Source organism: Microcaecilia unicolor, chromosome 6 (assembly GCF_901765095.1).
Source record: "Microcaecilia unicolor chromosome 6, aMicUni1.1, whole genome shotgun sequence".
Classification (NCBI taxonomy): Eukaryota; Metazoa; Chordata; class Amphibia; order Gymnophiona; family Siphonopidae; genus Microcaecilia; species Microcaecilia unicolor.
Genome location: NC_044036.1, coordinates 216,502,715 through 216,524,703, shown reverse-complemented (window position 1 = coordinate 216,524,703; position 21,989 = coordinate 216,502,715).

Here is a 21,989-nt window from a genome sequence, read left to right as displayed (position 1 = left end):
CTTCCTATCACTTATTTCACTTTAAAGCCATTAAATATATACTTTGCTTCTTACATTTCACACACCCAGCAAATGTTTTATTCTCTTTCTCTCTATGCTCACAGCCCTCATCTTCAGTTCACCAGTCTCCCTAGCAACTCACCCCCCCCCCCCCCCTAGAGGAACATCTGACATCACTCAACCAATCAGCTTGTCAGCTAAAGACTGTTTTTTTTTCTTATCTGTTTTAGAATCTTGGCTGCTTTCCCTTCCCCCATAGAAGTTAATGCAAAACTTCCTATATAGAGAATTTCAAAGTCAATTTTAATCTGACCTGTACCCAAAACAGCAAGAAACATTTTATAGTACACTCCCCACCTAATCATGGGTATTCCTTGTAAAATAAAACCATATTTAAGAAACATCTCACACTTTCTTCACCTAACTCCATTAAAAATTCCCAAACTAACTTTAAACCTTTTCCAGCCAGCACCAGCCACCAAAACCCTGGAACCCCCCCCCCCCCCCCAGAGCCCCAGAAAAAAAAAACATTTAATATATCTTACCATATATTACAGTAACCCATTCATTTTCGGGGGTCAGGGTGGCGTCAAGTTTTGGACGCATCCTGTATCGGCAAAGGGATGCTGCAGGGAGTGAGAGTGGCAGACAGTGTTGCCAGGTGGAAAATTTTTTTCCCACCCAATCCAGCATAAAAACCGCCCAAAACCCGCCCAAACTCAAACCCCGCCCCTGACACCCCCACCCCCGCGTCATCACCCCGCCCCCGCCGTCATCAACCCCGCCCCCGCCGGCCCCGCCTCCCCTGTCACGGCCCCGCCTCCCCCGTCATCGGCCCCGCCTCCACGTCATCGGCCCCGCCTCCCACGTCACTAACCCCGCCCAAAACATCACTAACCCCGCCCAAACACGTCACTAACCCCGCCCCCCGCGGCCGAAAAAGCCGCCCAAAAAACCGCAACCCGCCGCGGGCAAAAATTTCCCGCGGCGGGTTGCGGAAAACCGCCCAATTGGCCGGGAAAACCGCCCATCTGGCAACCCTGGTGGCAGAGCAGGGAGCGGACCGGCGTGGATCAGCTGTTCGGCTGGGGCAGTGGGCAGGCCAAAAAGAAAGAGGGAAGCTCGGGAAAGCGGGGAGAAATTTATCTTCTCCTTCCTTGACTCTCTCTTTCAGACAGACAGACACACACACTTTCTCTCTCTCTCTCTCTCTCACACACACACACAGAAAATATTTGAACAAGGGACATAGGAAATCACATAAGTCTAACATAACAAGGTTCAAATTCTGAAGGATCTAATGCTGTTTACCAGGGCCGGTCTTAGCAAGTGTGTGGGGCCCTATGCAGACCAATTTGGTGGGGCCCCATCCTAGCCCTGCCCCCACCCTAGCTCCACCCCAGATAAGATTATTCCATTTTTAGAAATTTTTTTATTTATGAAATTTCAAATAAAGACAAATGAAGCTAAATTTGTACAAAAACTGATTGAAATAATAAGCACAATGCTATCATGAAACCTCCCCTCCCCAGAAATTATTCAGTTCAAGTCCACTACAATTAGTAGTTCCAATTCTCACAACAAAGGAGAATAAAGGAAAAATATTAAGAAAAGATCCAGTACTTTCAAATTCCCCTATTACTCTGTAACCCATCAAACCAGAGAGGCAAGTAGTCACATCAGTTACTAAAATAGTTTGAACTGATTGTACCTACTTTATATCAGATTTTGCTACTTCATGATTTCCATTCTCAGATTTTAGCTTAGTAATCTTTTCTTCCTGTGATTGCAGTCTAGCTTCCAAATGATTAATTCGAGGTGTCATATCATTAATTACTGGAAGCAGTGTTTTAGCTAAATCTGCTATTGCCATCCAAATTTTTATCAGGAGAAATATCTGCAGATCTATGTGAAAATAACCTAGATATGTTAGAAACAGCCTCTTCCAAGCCAGAAGATCTTACTTGCTCAGCTTCTCCAGCAACTAATGTTGTTGTGTCAAATTCCTCTCAGGGAGGCAGACATTTCCAACCCTTGCACTGTCCACAAGCATCGTTAGATGAGAAAGACACTTCTCCTGATCTCCTGCCTGCATGGAATCCGATTTCGATTTGGCATAAGTGCACAACTGTTGGCGTCAGCAACGATGGTTCACCTCACGTCCTCACCACCTCCGACCAGGCTCCAGCTTTTCCCACTCAGTGACTCCCGCCCTCGCGTCCAGAAACAGGAAATATATCAGAAGGCGGGACATTGAGCGGGAAGCTGGAGCCTAGAGGTGAGCTGTCGCGCTGCAACTGTCTGTCGTCGCCATCGTGGGCGGGGCCGTTGCTGCCTGGGCTGGCTCGCTGGCATCGCTCAGTTAGTTGCCGGGGTCTGGGGACTCGGGAGCTGATGGCGGGCTCAGTGGGCCCAAGCCGGGGGGTGGGTGCCGCGCCGGTGGTGGCGGGAGCGGAGCGGCTGAGCCACGGGAATGGGGATCATCTCAGGTTACTAAGGCGAGCAGCGGTGGAGGTCAGAGCGGAGGCACGAGCGAGGCAGAGTTGAGGCGCGCCGTGCGGGGCCCCCTTAGGTGTGGGGCCCTATGCGGCTGCCTTGGTCGCCTCTGCCTAAGACCAGCCCTGCTGTTTACACAAAGAACACAGTATATAAACCCGTACTATACACATCAACTGACATTACGTTCATCAACTTTTAAATTACATTTCAGAAATAAAAAATTTTCCACGTTTTGCTATTTCATTACATACAACAGAAATTTTGCCCGTTGTTACGGGCTTTACGGCTTGTAAATAAATAAAGAATAACTCTAAAAGGGAAGTGGGAAGGGTTTTGTGTCTAGTGAGCTACTGTCTTCAGAAAACACCTGTTACAGGTAAACAATTTTATTTTCTCTGAAGGCACTAATTCACAATCCATTAATCTACGACCACTTCAGAACTGCCTAAACCAAGTAGCATTTTTGGCTGCAAGATCACCGCTTTGTAATGAATCCAGAAAGTACGGTTTCCTGCTGGATCACCGGGTTACTGTCTCCCCCTTCTCTTACATCTTTCCTGTTTGATAGGCAAAGTACCTGAGACTCAGCCCTTTCTTTTTCCCCATAAATTTCCCAGAAGCTAAAAACAGGCTTTTATTTTTTTGTGAAAACTGAGTGCAATCCGTAATGTAGTTGACATGGACTCTCTTAGTACTTTATTTTATGCCTACATTAACTCACAATTATTGTAATGTTATTTAACAGGTATCACTAAACTTAACGTTAAACATTTACAAATACTTCACAATACCACAGCACAAATTCTTTATAGGGTCAACTGTTTCAATCAAGCCACACCTTTTCTCAGGTGGTTACATTGGCTTTCGATTGACTTTAGAATAAAATTTAGGGGCCCTTTTACTAAGCTGTGTAAGCGTCTATGTGCGCCCAATCCTGCTTATAATCGAACGAGAAAAACGCCCAAGTTCCGACCTAAATCGGGAGATGGACGTTTATCTCACAAAAACGAATAACGCGGTATAATCGAAAGCCGAACTTGGACGTTTTCAACTGCACTCCATCGCAGAAGCGTTCAAAGTTGACGGGGGCGTGTCGGAGGCGTGGTGAAGGCGGGACTGGGGCATGGTTATCACCCGAACAGAGATGGGCGCCTTTCGCCGATAATGGAAAAAAAGTATGCGTTTGTAGCTAGAATTTAGGGCACTTTTCCTGGACCCTGTTTTTTCACGAATAAGGCCCCAAAAAGTGCCATAAATGACCAGATTACCCCCAGAGGGAATCGGGGATGACCTCCCCTGACTCCCCCAGTGGTCACTAACTCCCTCCCGCCACAAAAAAATGATGTTTCACAACTTTTTATTTTCACCCTCAAATGTCATACCCACCTCCCTGGCAGCAGTATGCAGGTCCCTGGAGCAGTTGTTAGGGGGTGCAGTGGACTTCAGGCAGGTGGACCCAGGCCCATCCCCCCCCCCTACCTGTTACAATTGTGCTGCTTAATGCTTATTAGTCGTCCAACCCCCTAACCCGCCGTACCCACATGTAGGTGCCCCCCTTCACCCCTTAGGGCTATAGTAATGGTGTAGACTTGTGGGCAGTGAGTTTTGAGGGGGATTTGGGGGGCTCAACACACAAGGGAAGGGTGCTATGCACCTGGGAGCTCTTTTACCTTGTTTTTGTTTTTGTAAAAGTGCCCCCTAGGGTGCCCAGTTGGTGTCCTGGCATGTGAGGGGGACCAGTGCACTACGAATCCTGGCCCCTCCCACGAACAAATGCCTTGGATTTATTCGTTTTTGAGCTGGGCGCTTTCATTTTCCATTATCGCTGAAAAACAAAAACGCCCAGCTCACAAATTGTCGAATAAAACATGGACGTCTATTTTTTGCGAAAATACGGTTCGATCCGCCCCTTCACGGACCCGTTCTCAGAGATAAACGCCCATGGAGATAGACGTTTTCATTCGATTATGCCCCTCAATGTGTGCTAAAATGGAGTTACAGTATGGCTACCACATGGCTCTTGTGGTAATTTCATTTTTGTCGCACGCCCAATACGCGCGGTCAAAAAATAATTTTTATTTTCTGCCGCACGTATTGGACACGCACCAAGTGGCACTTGGCGCAAATAGGTCATTACTGCCTGGTTACACCGTGAGAATTTATTGCTAGGTGAATGGCTGGTGGTAAGGTCTCAGACCCCAAATAAGCATGCAACAAATTTTGATTTTGCCGCACATCCATTTTCAGCAAAAAGTTTAAAAAGGCCTTTTTTACAGGTGCGCTGAAAAATGATTCTGCATGCTCCCAAAACCCACGCCTACACTACCACAGGCCATTTTTCAGTGCACCTTAGTAAAAGGACCCCTTAAGATTTACTATAATAATATACTTGCCTATCTGGCATCTTTCATCATTCCCTCTATTCCATCTCAAGCTCTTTGCTCACTTAATACAATAGGCTTGTTATACCTTATTCATCTAAAGCAAGGTGGAGAATCAATGATACCTAGTGCATTCTATTTCTTGGCTCCTGCACTTTGGAAATCTCTCCCTCACCATCTCCGCCTATATTCTGGGCCACTTTGAAGACTTATTTTTTAAAAAATTTAGCATTTGACAGCTAGTTTGGTGGCTGCTTATCTCTTTTTCTTTTTTCCCTATGTGTGTGTTTTATATTTTTTAATGCTGTAAACCGCTTTGACTCGTTCTTGAAAGAAGCAGTATAGTAAATAAATAAATGATAAATAGTAAACAATAAACTGAGTCCCACATGTAGGTAATGAAAATACTTTTTACTTCATTACTAGTAAAAGAGGCCCGTTTCTGAGCAAATGAAACGGGCGCTAGCAAGGTTTTCGTCGCGCCAACCCCTTCGTTGTTCTGCCATTGCTCCGCCCCCAACGTTATGACGTTTGACGCGAGGGCGGGGCCCGGAGCGATTTCCCACCCCCCCCCGCCTCCCTGCTTCCCTCCCTGCCAACCCCTTCGTTGTTCTGCCATTGCTCCGCCCTCGAGGGCGGGGCCCGGAGCGATTTTGGTGGCTTCACCACCACGAACCTTCGAACCTTTTTGAAGGAAGTCAGGGCTTGGCTTCACTGACGTCAGTGTCCTCAGAACGTTGAGGGTGAGTTTTATTATAGTAGATTTCTATTTCAAGTGTATACCTTCAAATTTAATTAAAAGAACAAAAATAGGAAGAGAAAAATATCAGCAGAAATATCTATTTATCACCTGAGATACAGAAAACAAGAGGGCAGATGATCCGCAAAATCCAACGTGGAAACAAACCAGAGCAGTTAAAACAAACAAACTTTATTGATAAGGTAAACACCTCAATAGAAAGTGCCCGACACAAGCTGTGTTTCACCCAAAAGGGCTGCGTCAGGGGCTCTAAAACAATAAATAATAAACAAAATATATAATTAATACTAATAATAACTAATACAATATGTGAAAAATATATAAAGAATATGTATAAAAATATATATTGAAGCAGAAAAAGTGGTATAACAGATAAGAACAATAAATCTAAAATATAAATAGCTAAAATAGTATTAACATACAAAATAAAAACTGTATACATTGGGCACATACCTATAAAAGTGTGTGCATACACAATAATAGAGAAATTATATATCTTAGTTGCCACCAAGTACAACTGCAAAACAAAAAACAGAGAAACACTGAGGAGCCCCTGACGCAGCCCTTTTGGGTGAAACACAGCCTGTGTCGGGCACTTTTTATTCAGGTGGTTACCTTATCAATAAAGTTTGTTTGTTTGATCTGCTCTGGTTTCTTTTCACCTGAGTAACATTCATGAAGAGATATGGAAAAAAATGTTTGCACCAGGAAAGGACCCTGAACAGAAAACAGTGATGTACTGCCCTCAAGAACAAAATTCCTTTGACAGGTAGTCAGGATTCTAGGACTCCTCAGATTCTAACTCAAAAAAAGCATACTGAATGGGAATACACCAATTCTGGCACTGCAGACTTCATTGACCTTAAAGCAGACTCATTAGGTATCAAGACCAGGAAAATGAGAGGCTTCCTGAACTGAGCCCCTTGACTCCAGTTCAGCACGGACAGCACTGAGAATAAAAACATAAGAACAGCTATACTGGGTCAGACCAATGGGTCATCTAGCCCAGTATCCTGCTTCCAGCAGTGGCCAATCCAGGTCACAAGTACCTTGCAGAAACACAATTAGTAGCACCATTCCATGTTACCAATCCCAGGGCAAACAGTGGCTTCCCCCATGTCCATCTCAATAGCAGACTATGGACTTTTCCTCCAGGAACTTGTCCAAACCTTTTTTAAAACCAGATACACTAACCGCCATTACCATATCCTCTCGCAGCGAGTTCCAGAGCTTAACTATTCTTTGAATGAAAAATATTTCCTCCTATTTGTTTCAAAAGTATTTCCATGCAATTTCATTGAGTGTCCTGTGGTCTTTGTATTTTTTAAATGACAGAAAAACTGATTCACCTCCACCCGTTCCACTCCACTCAGGATTTTGTAGACCTCAATCATATCCCCCTCAGCAATCTCTTTTCCAAGCTGAGCATGCAAATCCTGCATAGGCATCATTGCATTTGGTGCAAAAGGAAAAATGCAAAGTGGAGGATCACTCAAATCTCTATGAGAAGCTTGAAGTACTTAACACTGAAACCTCAGTGCAAGGACAGAAATGACCACTAGCAGTAAATCTGAAAGATTTTCCAGCTAAAAAAAGGAGATCTGACAAACTGCACAAACTATCAGACAATTTCCTTGGTGCCACATGCCAACAAGATCATGCTGAAGATTATTCAAAGAAAACCTGAGCCATATATGGAAAGAGTTTCCAGATGTGCAAGCAAGATTCAGGAAAAGAAGAGGAACAACAGAAATCATCACCAATGTATGCTGGATAACTGACAAAGCCAAAGAGTAGCAGAAGGAAATTTATATGCATTTCATTGCCTATTGTAAGGCCTTTGATTGTGTTGACCATTTAAAATTGTGAAGAGTCCTTAGGACAATAGCCACCTTATAATCGAAAGAGAAAAACGCCCATATTCCGACCTAAATCGGGAGATGGATGTCTTTCTCTCGCGGGCGCCCAAATCAGTATAATCGAAAGCCGATTTTGGGCGTCTTCAACTGCACTTCGTCGCAGGAACGAATAAAGTTGACGGGGGCGAGTTGGAGGCGTGGTGAAGGCGGAACTGGGGCGTGGTTATCGGCCGAGGAGAGATGGGCGTCTTTAGCTGATAATCGAAAAAAAGGCGTTTTTACCGCGATTTTGGGTCACTTTTTTTGGACCCTTTTTTTTCACGAACAAGTCCCAAAAAAGTGCCCCAACTGACCAGATGACCACTGGAGGGAATCGGGGATCACCTGCCCTGACTCCCCCAGTGGTCACTAACCCCCTCCCACCAAAAAAAACCTACTTTACAAACTTTTTTTGCCAGCCTGTATGCCAGCCTCAAATTCTGTACCCACCTCCTTGACAGCAGAATGTGTTCTATCCTCTGACAGCCTTTCCCTGGTTCTGATGTGGGTCTAGGGTGAGTGTGACACCTTTTCTGTTAAGGGCACTGCAGAGTCATATCAGCAATGTATTGTGGTGAGTGTAGGGTATTGGGCTCCGTGATTCCACTAGCTTGCGTTAAATGCTCACGATGTTGGTAGTTGGTAGGCTCTACTCCCATGGTGCTTTTCCCTCTGCTTACTGGGTCAGAGTGTGCCCTGTTTTGTTTCCGGTAGTCCATGAGGTAGTGGCCATTTTTGTAAGCCAGTTTTAGATCCTGTTCGTGTGTTAGCCACGTTACAGCACTTAGTTCTTACCTTGAATGTTGCTGAAAGAGGGCATTTTACACCATTCTGCCAGCTCAGACGTACTGCGAGACTCGTTGCCAGTGGGGCACAACCTCTGATCTGCAGTTGACTGTGAGTAAACGTGCTTATCCAAATAAAGGACGAGATTAGTCTTCAGGTGTCAACTGGTGTGCCAAGGTTATACAGCAGCAACAAGCCCTGTCCCTGGAGCACTTTTAGTGGGTACTGCAGTGCACTTCAGGCAGGCAGACCCAGGCCCATCCCCCCCCACCTGTAACACTTGTGATGGTAAATGGGAGGCCTCTGAAACCCACTGTACCCACATGTAGTTGCCCCCTTCACCCCTAAGAGCTATGGCAGTGTTGTACATTTGTCCCTCCCACGACCAAATGGCTTGGATTAGGACATTTCTGAGCTGGACGTTTTTATTTTCCATTATCGCAAAAAAAAAAAAAAACGCCCAGCTCAGAAAGGACCAAATCCATGGCATTTGGTCCGTCCACACCGTATTTTCGAAACAAAAGATGGACGCCCATTTTTTTCAAAAATACGGTCTGTCCCGTTTCTTCACGTACCCGTTTTCGGACATAGACACCCATGGAGATGGGCGTTCGCGTTCGATTATGCCCCTCTAGGTGTATCATAGTAATAGTAACATAGTAGATGACGGCAGAGAAAGACCTGCACGGTCCATCCAGTCTGCCCAACAAGATAAACTCATATGTGCTACTTTATGTACCTGACCTTGATTTGTATCTGCCATTTTCAGAGCACAGAGCGTAGAAATCTGCCCAGCACTAGCCCTGCCTCCCACCGCCGGCTCTGCCACCCAATCTCCGCTAAGCTTCTGAGGATCCATTCCTTCTGAACAGGATTCCTTTATGTTTATCCCATGCATTTTTGAATTCCGTTACCATTTTCATCTCCACCACCTCCCGTGGGAGGGCATTCCAAGTATCCATCACTCTCTCCGTGAAAAAATACTTCCTGACATTTTTCTTGAGACTGCCCCCCTTCAATCTCATTTCATGTCCTCTAGTTCTACCGCCTTCCCATCTACGGAAAAGGTTTGTTTGCGGATTAATACCTTTCAAATATTTGAACGTCTGTATCATATCACCTCTGTTTCTCCTTTCCTCCAGGGTATAAATGTTCAGGTCAGCAAGCTCTCCTCATATGTCTTGTAACGCAAATCCCATACCATTCTTGTAGCTTTTCTTTGCACCGCTTCAATTCTTTTTACATCCTTAGCAAGATACGGCCTCCAAAACTGAACACAATACTCCAGGTGGGGCCTCACCAACCACTTATACAGGGGCATTGAAACCTCTTTTCTTCTGCCGGTCACACTATACAGACTAGCAACCTTGTAGCTACGGCCACTGCCTTGTCACACTGTTTCGTCACCTTCAGATCCTCAGATACTATCACCCCAAGATCCCTCTCCCCGTCTGTACATATCAGACTCTCACCGCCTAACACATACTTCTCCCCTGGATTTCTACTCCCTAAGTGCATCACTTTGCATTTCTTCGCATTGAATTTTAATTGCCAAACCTTAGACCATTCTTCTAGCATCTGCAGATCCTTTTTCATGTTTTCAACTCCCTCCGGGGTGTCCACTTTGTTACAAATCTTAGTATCATCCGCAAAAAGGCAAACTTTACCTTCTAATCCTTCGGCAATGTCACTCACAACCCCAGCACCGATCCCTGAGGCACTCCACTACTCACCTTTCCCTCATCCGAGCGAATTCCATTAACCACCACCCTCTGGCGTCTGTCCGTCAACCAGTTCACCACGTCGGGTCCTATCTTCAGCCTGTCAAGTTTATTCAAGAGCCTCCTGTGGGGAACCGTATCAATAGCTTTGCTGAAATCTAAGTAGATTACATCTATAGCACGTCCCTGATTCAATTCTCCGGTCATCCAGTCAAAGAATTCAATGAGATTGGTTTGGCACGATTTACCTTTGGTAAAACCATGTTGTCTCGGATCTTGCAACTTATTGGCTTCCAGGAAATTCACTATCCTTTCCTTCAGCATCGCTTCCATTACTTTTCCAATAACCGAAGTGAGGCTTACTAGTCTGTAGTTTCCAGCTTCTTCCTTATCACCACTTTTGTGAAGAGGGACCACGTCCGCTGTTCTCCAATCCCATGGAACCTCTCCCATCTCCAAGGATTTATTAAACAAATCTTTAAGAGGACCCGCCAGAATCTCTCTGACCGCCCTCAATATCCTGGGATGGATCCTGTCCATTCTCATGGCTTTGTCCACCTTTAGATTTTCTGTGAACGGTGCGATATATTCACTCCATTCTCATACGTACTTTTGCCAGTCAATCATGGTCCTTCTCCAGGATTTTCTTCTGTGAAAACAGAACAAAAGTATCTATTTAGCAAATTTGCTTTTTCTTCATCATTATCTACATATGTTATGATTGTGGTCAGAACCCCTCTCAAACTTACCTTTTTCCTGGGGGTCAGCTTCTTAGCTGGCTTCTGTTTCTTTTGTCTGTCCTTTCTGAGCTAGCTCTCTCTCTCTTTCTCTCTATGCTGGCAGCTTCCAGCAGCATGACTCTAATTGTTTCACTTTACTACAGCTGTGTGTGTGGACTGAGTTATCTCTACCTCTCTTTGGGTGTACTGGCTTCAAGTGCTTCACGGTGCTGCATTGGTGTGGGTTGGGCCTCTCTCGGTTTCAGTGTGCTGTCTGCCTGGGTCTAGGGAGTGTGACATCATTCGGGAGGGCCTTGATAAGGAAGTGGTGTTCTTTCCTTCAGGGCCTTTGCAATGTTTGCTTTTGCTTTAGGTCCAGGTTAGTGTTAGTGCAGTGTGCACTTGTGACTGTATGTTTAGCTTTCCTGCTTTTCCCTTGTGGTTCCCCTGCTTTTCCCTCTTGGTGCTTTGGAAGCATTGCTGTGTGTAGGGCTTTGGAAGCTCTGTTGCTGATAGAAGTATTTCAGGGTTTGTTGTTGTTAGGAACACTGCAGATTTGGCTGTTAGAAGTACTTCTGGTGTTCGTGCTGTTGGGAGCATTGCAGTCTTTGCTGTTTGTGTTTGGTGCTTTGGAAGCACTTTTGGCTTACGTGTATAGCTTCCCTGTTTTTTCCCTAGTGGCTCCCCTGTCTTCCCTTTTAGTGCTAGGAGCTCTTCTGGTTGTTTGGTGCGTGGGAGCACCCTAGTTAGTTTAGAGTTGAAGAGCTTCTGTAGCTTGGTGCTCAGAGCACCTGTGTTAGGTCTGCTGAAGTTTGGTGCTTAGGAAGCACCTTTATTAGCTTATGTGTTTAGCTTCCCTGTTCTTCCTTGTGGCTCCCCTGCTTTTCATTTTGGTGCTGTGAGAAGCACTCCTTTTAGGTCAGTGCCTTGGTGCACTCCTGTTAGATAGGGCTTAGGAAGTCCTTTTGTTAGTTTACTGTGAGGAACACTTCTGTTGGGAGCACTTAGGTCAGTTTAAGATTTAGGAGTACTTCTGTTTCAAGTCCTGGTCCCTGTCTAAAAATATTTTTTATTTTCGGGCGCGTGTAATGGACGTGTGCCAAGTGGCATTTGATGCACATAGGTCATTACCGGCCGGATTCTTTCCCAATAGGTCAATGGCTGGTGGTAAGGTTTCATAATCAAAATGTACATGCGGCAATTTTGATTTTGCCACATGTCCATTTTCAGCCAAAAAAAAAAAAAAAAAAAGGCCCTTTTTACAGGCGTGCTAAAAAATGGATCGGCGTGTGCCCAAAACCCGTGCCTACACTACCGCAAGCCATTTTTCAGCGCGCCTTAGTAAAAGGACCCCTTTGGTTCTTAGGGAAATAATTAGGGTAGTAATTATAGCATTACTGATAACTTGTATTATATTGCAATTTTGTGAGCAATGTCTCCACTGTAGTGTTAAATAGAGAGCCACTATGAAATTACCTACCATGACCTCTCGTATAATGTATCATACAACTCAGCTGGGGAACAGACTGAGATATAGATTTAACATTTGATGAGGGAAAAAGTGAAGAGATAATATTAGAGATATGATGAATGTTTAAATGATCCCTAAAGGAGATCATATGACAAGAGGAAGGAATTGTAGATCTGGAAAACTTAGGGTTAACATTTAGTCTGAAAAATGTAAGAAATTACAAGAAGCTCATGAGGGGAGAACTGACATCTGATTGCCAATGATCAGTCTCATGAAATTTCTTCTTGCCAGCATTTTATCTCTCTGAATAAAAGAAACTTAACTACTTTGTACTGAAGTGTTCATTAGCAGCCTGAGTCCACTAGACATTTTTCCTGTTTGACTATAGCTGTAATATGGCTGGTTTTGGGTTTTGTTGTTGTTGTTGTTTTGGAAGTTATGATCAGGACAGGCTTTTATTTGGTGACTTAGATATTTTTTTGAAAATGTTCCTCTGTATCTTTTTTGAGATATAGTGACCAGAATTGCATACAGTATTCAAGGTGAGGTTGCACTATGGAGTGATACAGAGGCTTTATAATGTTCTTTATCTTATATTCTATCCTTTTTCTAATAATTCCCATTTGCTTGTTTTGGCTACCATGCACTGAACTAAAAATATCACCATTGTCCACGATGAAACCTAGATCTGTTTTTTGGGTGGTGACTCCTAATGTGGAATCTAGCATCAAGCAACTATGATTTGGATTATTATTTCCAATGTGCATCACTTTGCATTTGTCCACATTAAATTTCATCTGCCATTTCAATGTACAGTCTTCCAATTTCCTAAGGTCCTCCTGCAATTTCTCACAGTCTGCATGCGATTCAACAACTTTGAATAGTTTTGTATCATCTGCCAATTCAATCACCTCACTCGTCCAATTTCTAGATCATTTATAAATATGTTAAAGAGCACCAGGCCAATATAGATCACTCCACTATTTACCTTCTTCCACTGAGAGAAGAGGCCATTTAACCCTACCCTCTGTTTTCTATCATTTAACCAATTCCTAATCCACAACAAACATGCTTACTGAAATAATGCACTATCCTGATGAAGGGAGAACAGCTCTTGAAAGTGAATCACTGAGTTATTCCATTAAAAAAGGCTCAACTACCACTTGTTTGTTGACCCGTATTTCTCTGAATTTCAGGGGGACTAACACTTAACATATCAACCACATTACTTTAATTACTGGTCATGTATGTGCAGAATATGTGCAGAGATTAATTAATATTTTATTTACCCCCCTTTCTTTACAGATAGGGCTTTCAGAGTATTTTCTGAGAAGTTACTGATATCCCCTACTGGCTTCTCCTCCTGGTGGAATAGTTCTCTCATGGTCTCACAAGATAGCTGTTATATGCTGAAGGACAATTGCACAGGAGTGGTACAGCTAGACATGAAATACTACACCGTGCAAGGCACATTGCTTGTGGATAGTCTAGGCTCCAATTCTACCCTGTACGTAAAAACAGGTCAGTGTTACAGGAAGATTGCATATTTGTATGGATGAGACAGACTAGATAAGGACATCTCTGTTCTTCAATTCATAATCACAATGCTTGAATTGTAAAAGACCCTCTGCCCAATATTTAAAACCATTTAACCAGCCAGGAACAGCTCCTGGCCAGTTAAGTGGCACTTAACTGGCTATCTGGCAATATTCAGCAGGAGATCGCTGGTTATCTCCCACTGAATATTGCAGGTTAGTGCTTAGCGGATAACCAGTTATATTGCACGATATAACCGACTATCTACTAATATTCAGCGCATCGCCAGCTTGGTGGCAAATTAGGCCATCGAAATAATAGGTATACCTTTGGCCGGTTTAAACTTAACAGGCCAGTGCTAAATGTTGGCTTGGCTGGTTATGTTTAAACCAACCCAAAAGAAACTGGATATTCAATGCCGGTCCCCAGAAATGGTTGGCATTGAATATCTGGGCTCAGCACCGACTGTGGAAGGCAGCCTGGCTAACTCCCTTGGTCTGAATATCGGGCCCCCAGAAAGGATTTATGTTCTCTGGATGGTGTCCTGCTTTCAGGTCTGTTTGGCATTTACTATTATTTTCTTTATCTCTGTTCCCTAACCATGGGTTGTAGGTGTAAAAGGTGAATAAATTGTTTAATTTTATTTCTAAAATTTAATACTTTTAAATATTTGCAGTGCATTTTTTCTAGGAAACAAGTGTCAGTATTCATACAGGGCCAACCCCTGTATAAGTATGTATGGCTCCCCCCACCCCAGCAGTAGCTACAGAACATTTAAAAAGGCAGCATTGCAAATATTACACCAGTCACTAGAGCATCAATACATCTCTTATTGGAAAAACAAAACAAGCAGGATTCTCTACATAGAAACTATAGATCATCAGAATACTTCACCTCCAATATTTATACACTGAACATGTACAGTGGTGGAAATAAGTATTTGATCCCTTGCTGAATTTGTAAGTTTGCCCACTGACAAAGACATGAGCAGCCCATAATTGAAGGGTAGGTTATTGGTAACAGTGAGAGATAGCACATCACAAATTAAATCCGGAAAATCACATTGTGGAAAGTATATGAATTTATTTGCATTCTGCAGAGGGAAATAAGTATTTGATCCCCCACCAACCAGTAAGAGATCTGGCCCCTACAGACCAGGTAGATGCTCCAAATCAACTCGTTACCTGCATGACAGACAGCTGTCGGCAATGGTCACCTGTATGAAAGACACCTGTCCACAGACTCAGTGAATCAGTCAGACTCTAACCTCTACAAAATGGCCAAGAGCAAGGAGCTGTCTAAGGATGTCAGGGACAAGATCATACACCTGCACAAGGCTGGAATGGGCTACAAAACCATCAGTAAGACGCTGGGCGAGAAGGAGACAACTGTTGGTGCCATAGTAAGAAAATGGAAGAAGTACAAAATGACTGTCAATCGACAAAGATCTGGGGCTCCACGCAAAATCTCACCTCGTGGGGTATCCTTGATCATGAGGAAGGTTAGAAATCAGCCTACAACTACAAGGGGGGAACTTGTCAATGATCTCAAGGCAGCTGGGACCACTGTCACCACGAAAACCATTGGTAACACATTACGACATAACGGATTGCAATCCTGCAGTGCCCGCAAGGTCCCCCTGCTCCGGAAGGCACATGTGACGGCCCGTCTGAAGTTTGCCAGTGAACACCTGGATGATGCCGAGAGTGATTGGGAGAAGGTGCTGTGGTCAGATGAGACAAAAATTGAGCTCTTTGGCATGAACTCAACTCGCCGTGTTTGGAGGAAGAGAAATGCTGCCTATGACCCAAAGAACACCGTCCCCACTGTCAAGCATGGAGGTGGAAATGTTATGTTTTGGGGGTGTTTCTCTGCTAAGGGCACAGGACTACTTCACCGCATCAATGGGAGAATGGATGGGGCCATGTACCGTACAATTCTGAGTGACAACCTCCTTCCCTCCGCCAGGGCCTTAAAAATGGGTCGTGGCTGGGTCTTCCAGCACGACAATGACCCAAAACATACAGCCAAGGCAACAAAGGAGTGGCTCAGGAAGAAGCACATTAGGGTCATGGAGTGGCCTAGCCAGTCACCAGACCTTAATCCCATTGAAAACTTATGGAGGGAGCTGAAGCTGCGAGTTGCCAAGCGACAGCCCAGAACTCTTAATGATTTAGAGATGATCTGCAAAGAGGAGTGGACCAAAATTCCTCCTGACATGTGTGCAAACCTCATCATCAACTACAGAAGACGTCTGACCGCTGTGCTTGCCAACAAGGGTTTTGCCACCAAGTATTAGGTCTTGTTTGCCAGAGGGATTAAATACTTATTTCCCTCTGCAGAATGCAAATAAATTCATATACTTTCCACAATGTGATTTTCCGGATTTAATTTGTGATGTGCTATCTCTCACTGTTACCAATAACCTACCCTTCAATTATGGGCTGCTCATGTCTTTGTCAGTGGGCAAACTTACAAAATCAGCAAGGGATCAAATACTTATTTCCACCACTGTATACTGCCTTACCACATAAAACAAACAACTACAAACTACAAACAGATATCTGTGATGACAAATAGACTCAGTCACACAAATAAAACACAGACAATCTCTCATCAGATATGGAAAAAAGTGCCACAAATTAAAAATAGAAACATGCAGACCAAATATAACTGAAATCCCCAGAAGTCACTCTGTATTCAGTGCAACACTGGAGAAATAGAAACAGAATTGCTTTTCCTCTTGTATTTTGCAAAATACATCAGAGATACACATTTCCCAAAGCTGACATATTTCAATTAATAAATTAAAAAATAAAATACTTTCTTCATTTGTTGTTTTGGCATTTTATTTTTCCAGTCGTATTAGTCAGTCTCTCTTTTCTGGTTTCTTGTCTGCTTTTGCTTAATTTCCATTCTGCTGTCCTTTTGCCATTTCTCCTCTCTCCTTCTGTCTTCATCCATTCCTCCTTTACATCTCACTTTGGAAACAATATTTCACTTTCATCTCTTTCTGCCGCTTCTTTCTTTTCTGCTAATCCATTCCATTCCAAGTCCCTTCCCATGGCCTCTTCCACATGGTTCCACCATATCCAGTATCAACCCTCTGTTCTCTCTCCCTTCTCCCCTTGCATTCCAATATCTCCCCTCAATGTCCAGCATTTCCCCTCTCCTTTTCAACCATCTTACCATTCTCTCCTGTCCCTATCTCTCCCAACAGCCATACATCTCCCCTCTCCTCAACCCACATCTCTCCAGTCAAGTATCTTCCTTCTCCTGTCCCCCTCCAACAGACAAGCATCTCCCCTCTCCTTATCCTCCAGTGGTCCACACTCCCCTTCTTCCCTATCCCTACCCCACAATACTCTCAACAGTTAAGCATCTCCCTTCTCCCTACCCTCATTCCCCCAAACAGTATCACCCCTGTCTCTACACTCTTCCCCCCAACAGTCAAGGATCCCCCCCTATCTGCTGCTCACCAGTAGTGTAGTGGTAGGAGTAGCAAAACTCACAAACAGCAGCTCCAAGGGGCCAATGGCAGAGGAGCAAAGGCATAAGAATGCTTGGTGGTGGAAAAAGCAGTGCGAAGTCTACTACTACTACTACCACTACAAATCATTTATATAGCGCTACCAGTCGTACGCAGTGCTTCACAATCGAACATGAAGGAAAGACAGTCGCTGCTCAAAAGAGCTTACAATCTAAATCAGGAAAGACAGACAGACAGGATAAATAAGGGAAAAGGGTAGGACAGACAGATAGGACACATAGGGAAAAGGGACTACTGAAGAGAGGAAGACAAGATAAAGGTTACGAGCAGGTGACAAGTTAGGAATTAAAAGCAGCATCAAACAGGTAGGCCTTTAGCCCGGATTTGAAGGGGGCAGGGATGGAGCTTGACATAATTTATTTTAGTTACATTTGTACCCCACGCTTTCCCACTCATGGCAGGCTCAATGCGGCAGGCAATGGAAGGTTAAGTGACTTGCCCAGAGTCACAAGGAGCTGTCTGTGCTGGGAATTGAACTCAGTTCCTCAGGACCAAAGTCCACCACCCTAACCACTAGGCCACTCCTCCACTCCATTAGAAAGGGAACGTGCATACTTTGCCCCCCATAACGTGCTCACCTTGTTACATTTGACACAGGGCCAACTCCCGGCACCATTCAAACGCTGTCAGCTGCTGCAACCCATGCATAAGGCATGGAAGGCTTTGACTAAACATCTAGGGGGCACACCAGAGACATCAGAATTACTAACATTTAGAGGGAACCCGGAGTTTGAACTAGGACGGAGTAACCCTACCTTTCTTAGATGGGAGTCGCAGGGAATCACAAAGGTGAAGCACATGTTAGGCCAAGACGGGGACATTAAAAAATTTGAGGACTTGCAAGACAAGATAGGGAACACATGGGGAGACCGTTTCGCATACGCCCAAGCTAAGCACTATATTTTACACCTAAACCAGTCTGCCGTGAGGTCGAAATTTGGGAGCCAAATTACACAGTTTTTCCACGACCTAGAGCTTGGGGGAATCACAGTGTCCACCCTGCATAAAGCACTGCTGCGGCGTACAGCGCCGAAAAATTTAGGCTACATTAAACATAAATGGGAACAGGAGTCAGGGGTGTCCCTAGAGGTGGGACATAGGAGCTTCGCTAAGACGTATCCCACTTCTTACTATTGATGAAAGGCTCAGAGAATTTGAATACAGAGTGATCATGCGGGCTTACACTTTGGGACAGCAATGGGGACATATGATACCCACAAGGGACACGAACTGTGTTAAATGAGCTCATAGGTTACACACTTTGTACCACGCCTTCTGGGGATGCCCAAAGATACAAGGCTTCTGGAGGCAGATTCGGAGGTTCATGGCTAAAATGGTAGGGAGACCCATGGGGGGAACGTGGGACCATTACGTGTTAGACACACAACTTGCTTTTCAGACACAAATGGAGGGAACCAGGCTTTGGTGTCGTAAAGCATGTCTGCTGGCCCGTAAGACCATCCTACAAAAATGGATCTCCCCAGATCCGCCTGCGTATTGGCAATGGTGGAACCAACTGCACGAATTGGCTACATGGGAAGCAAAACAGGCAAAGGGCAACCCGAAAAGGAAGAAACAATTTCTGCTCACCTGGGGCCCATATCTACACAGCCTTAGCTCACGCGGGCGCAGTCTGCTTTTAAATCAGTTGTAAATCAGCCTCGGGTTAGAATCATCCATTAACATGCCTTCCCCAGCAAGGGAGGTCACTAGGAGAGGAAGGGATGGGGGGGGGGGGGGATTTAGAAGAGGGTTGGTGAGGAAATAGGGATGGAGGGATAGGGGGGATGGTTGAATAAAGGAGAAACATTATGCGCCTTAGTATACAAGGGATGAAGGTTGTACACCACCGAGTGGGTGTATGTACTGTACTAACATGTGCATGTGCAAGAGCACCAAACCCACGTCTACCACTGTTAGCAGTTTATGTTAAGTTATAGAGGGGAGCCACCAGAACAAGGGCTCCACCTCAGATAAAAAGATGTTCCTTCGTTTATTGTTGTATTTAGAATGAAAGGACTGAGAATGAACAAAGGTTAAAATACTACATGTAAATGAATAATTAAAAACCTTGACATACTTGTCGTTAACGTGATGACATGGACCAGTAACCTAGGGCGGGAATAGATTAGGATGGGGGGGGGGGGGGGGAGAAAAATTATAGAAAATAAAAACCAGAGACGGCAAAAGAGGACTCTTCTGAATGAGAGATTGTTACATGTACTTTGTTGTATATTGAGTTGATTGATTTTGTATACCATGACGATTTCTCAATAAAAATGTTTAAACATCAGGAAGTCTATACCAGGCATAAGGTGCGGCGAGATAAAAGGAACGGAGTCTGGAGTTAGCGATGGAGGAGAAGGGTGCAATTAGGAGAGATTTGCCTAGTGAACGGAGTTCCTGGGAAGGAGTGTAGGGAGAGATGAGGGTGGAGAGGTAGTGAGGGGCAGCAGAGTGAATGCACTTATAGGTTAATAAGAGGAGTTTGAACTGTGTACGGAAACGGATAGGGAGCCAGTGAAGTGACTTCAGAAGAGGGCTGATATGGGCATAGCAACTTTGGCGAAATATTAATCATGCAGCAGAATTTTGAACAGATTGAAGAGGAGAGAGATGGCTGAGTGGAAGACCTGTGAGAAGCAAGTTGCAGTAGTCCAAGCGAGAGGTGATGAGAGTGTGGATGAGGGTTCTGGTAGCGTGCTCAGAAAGGAGAGGGCGAATTTTGGCGATATTATAGAGGAAGAAACAACAGGTTTTAGCAATCTGTTGAATATGTGCAGAGAAGGAGAGGGAGGAGTTGAAGATGACCCCAAGATTATGAGCAGATGAGACAGGAAGAATGAGCGTGTTGTCGACAGAAATAGAGAGTGGGGGAAGGGGAGACGTTGCTTTAGGTGGGAAGATAGGGAGCTCAGTTTTGGATATATTGAGCTTCAGGTGGCGGTGAGACATCCAGGCAGCAATGTTCTGGCATTTACCTAAGCTGTCTTCTTCACTGGATGACAGCAGCCCACGACACGTCTTCTGCTTTCACTTCCAGTGCATAGAGACCCTTCTACCTGTTTCATTTTGAATATTGACTGGTAAGTTACCTGACAGGTACATGATTAAGGTACATGCTCAGTGGTGTGCTGGTAAATTTTTAACAACAGGCTCTCTCCCCGGTCCAACTGTGCGCCCCCCCCCCCCCCCCCCCCCGTCCACCTCTGCGCCCCCCCCCCCCAAATTGCAGAGCTGGCTATACCCAGGGAGAGAGCCGGGGGGGGGGGGGTCATGCATTACTCTCTCCGGGAATTTTTTTTTTAATGCTTCCAGGTTCCAATCTAATTCAAGTTTAACATGGGATAAAATGCCATAAATAAGTAAATAAATAGATAGAAACTTTGAGCACTGAGAACCTGATTCCCATAACATGATGTCTGTTTTAGAAGCCCATTACCAGGAGAAAAAAAAAATCTCTGCACCAATAACAGGGTTAAATGTCATAAATAAGTAACTAACTAACTAACTAACTAAATAGATAGATAGATAGAAACTCTGAATGTTGAGCACCTGATCCTTATAATATGACATCTGTTTTAATGGTCCTTTACCAGGAGAAAAAAAGATCTCTGCACAAATATAATACATGCTAGGGTGTCCCTATAACCAGCCCCTCTAAATGACACACTGATTATGATTTATAACAAATTACTACTCTATGAAAAGTTATTCCATTACTATACTTTTCTGACCTCTGTATGCTGCCAAAGCTGGCATGTTTGAAAATATAAGCGAGATTGAATTAAAATGCTACCAACAATAAAGAACGACAACATGGATGCAGCACCTGATTCTTATAACATGATATCTGTTTTAGTGGCCCTTTACCAAGAGAAATCTCTGCACAAATATAATACATGCAAGAAGAAGGTGTCCCTATAACCAGCCCCTCCAAATGACAGAGTGATTGCCATTTATAACAACTTACTACTCTACCTATGAAAAGTTATCCTCTGTTTACATCCGTGTGCTGCACAAGCTGGCATGTTTGAAAATATGAGTGAGATGAAATTAAAATGCTACCAACAATAAAGAACGACAACGTAGATGTAGCAGCTCATACGTTTTCTTGATTTTGTTTTGGGTTTAACAGCAGCGCGGGAAGAGGAATCAGACTAACCTAAACAGCTTCAATTTCTTTGTTTCAGCACACTGGTCTACCCGGAGCCTTGTCTCTGCCGAATAGTGTACAGCCCCGCTGATGCAACTTCCTGTGGGTGGGATCCGGCAGAGAAAAGGCTCCGGGTTGGTCAGGCAGTGGTGAGGGTTGGATGATGAACATAAGGGACGACATGATGAGGTATGCTGGGGCCGGGGGAGGAGGGAGAGAGGAGGAGAAAAAAAAACAGATGCTTGTGTGCTGGCTGCCTGACTCCAACAACCGGCTCACAAAAATCAGTAAAATTGAACAACAGGCTCGTGTGAGCTGGTGCGAGCCGGCTCCAGCACACCACTGTACATGCTGTACCATGGATTTCCTCCATAAGGTTCTATAGCACTGATGCTTCTAGTAGAGCACAACTCCAAAACCTTCATTATCTCTGACTTCCCAAGTTGCAGCATACAGCAGTTATTGTGTGTTTAGTCAGTATATAGCTATCAGAACAATAAAAGGAGACTGCA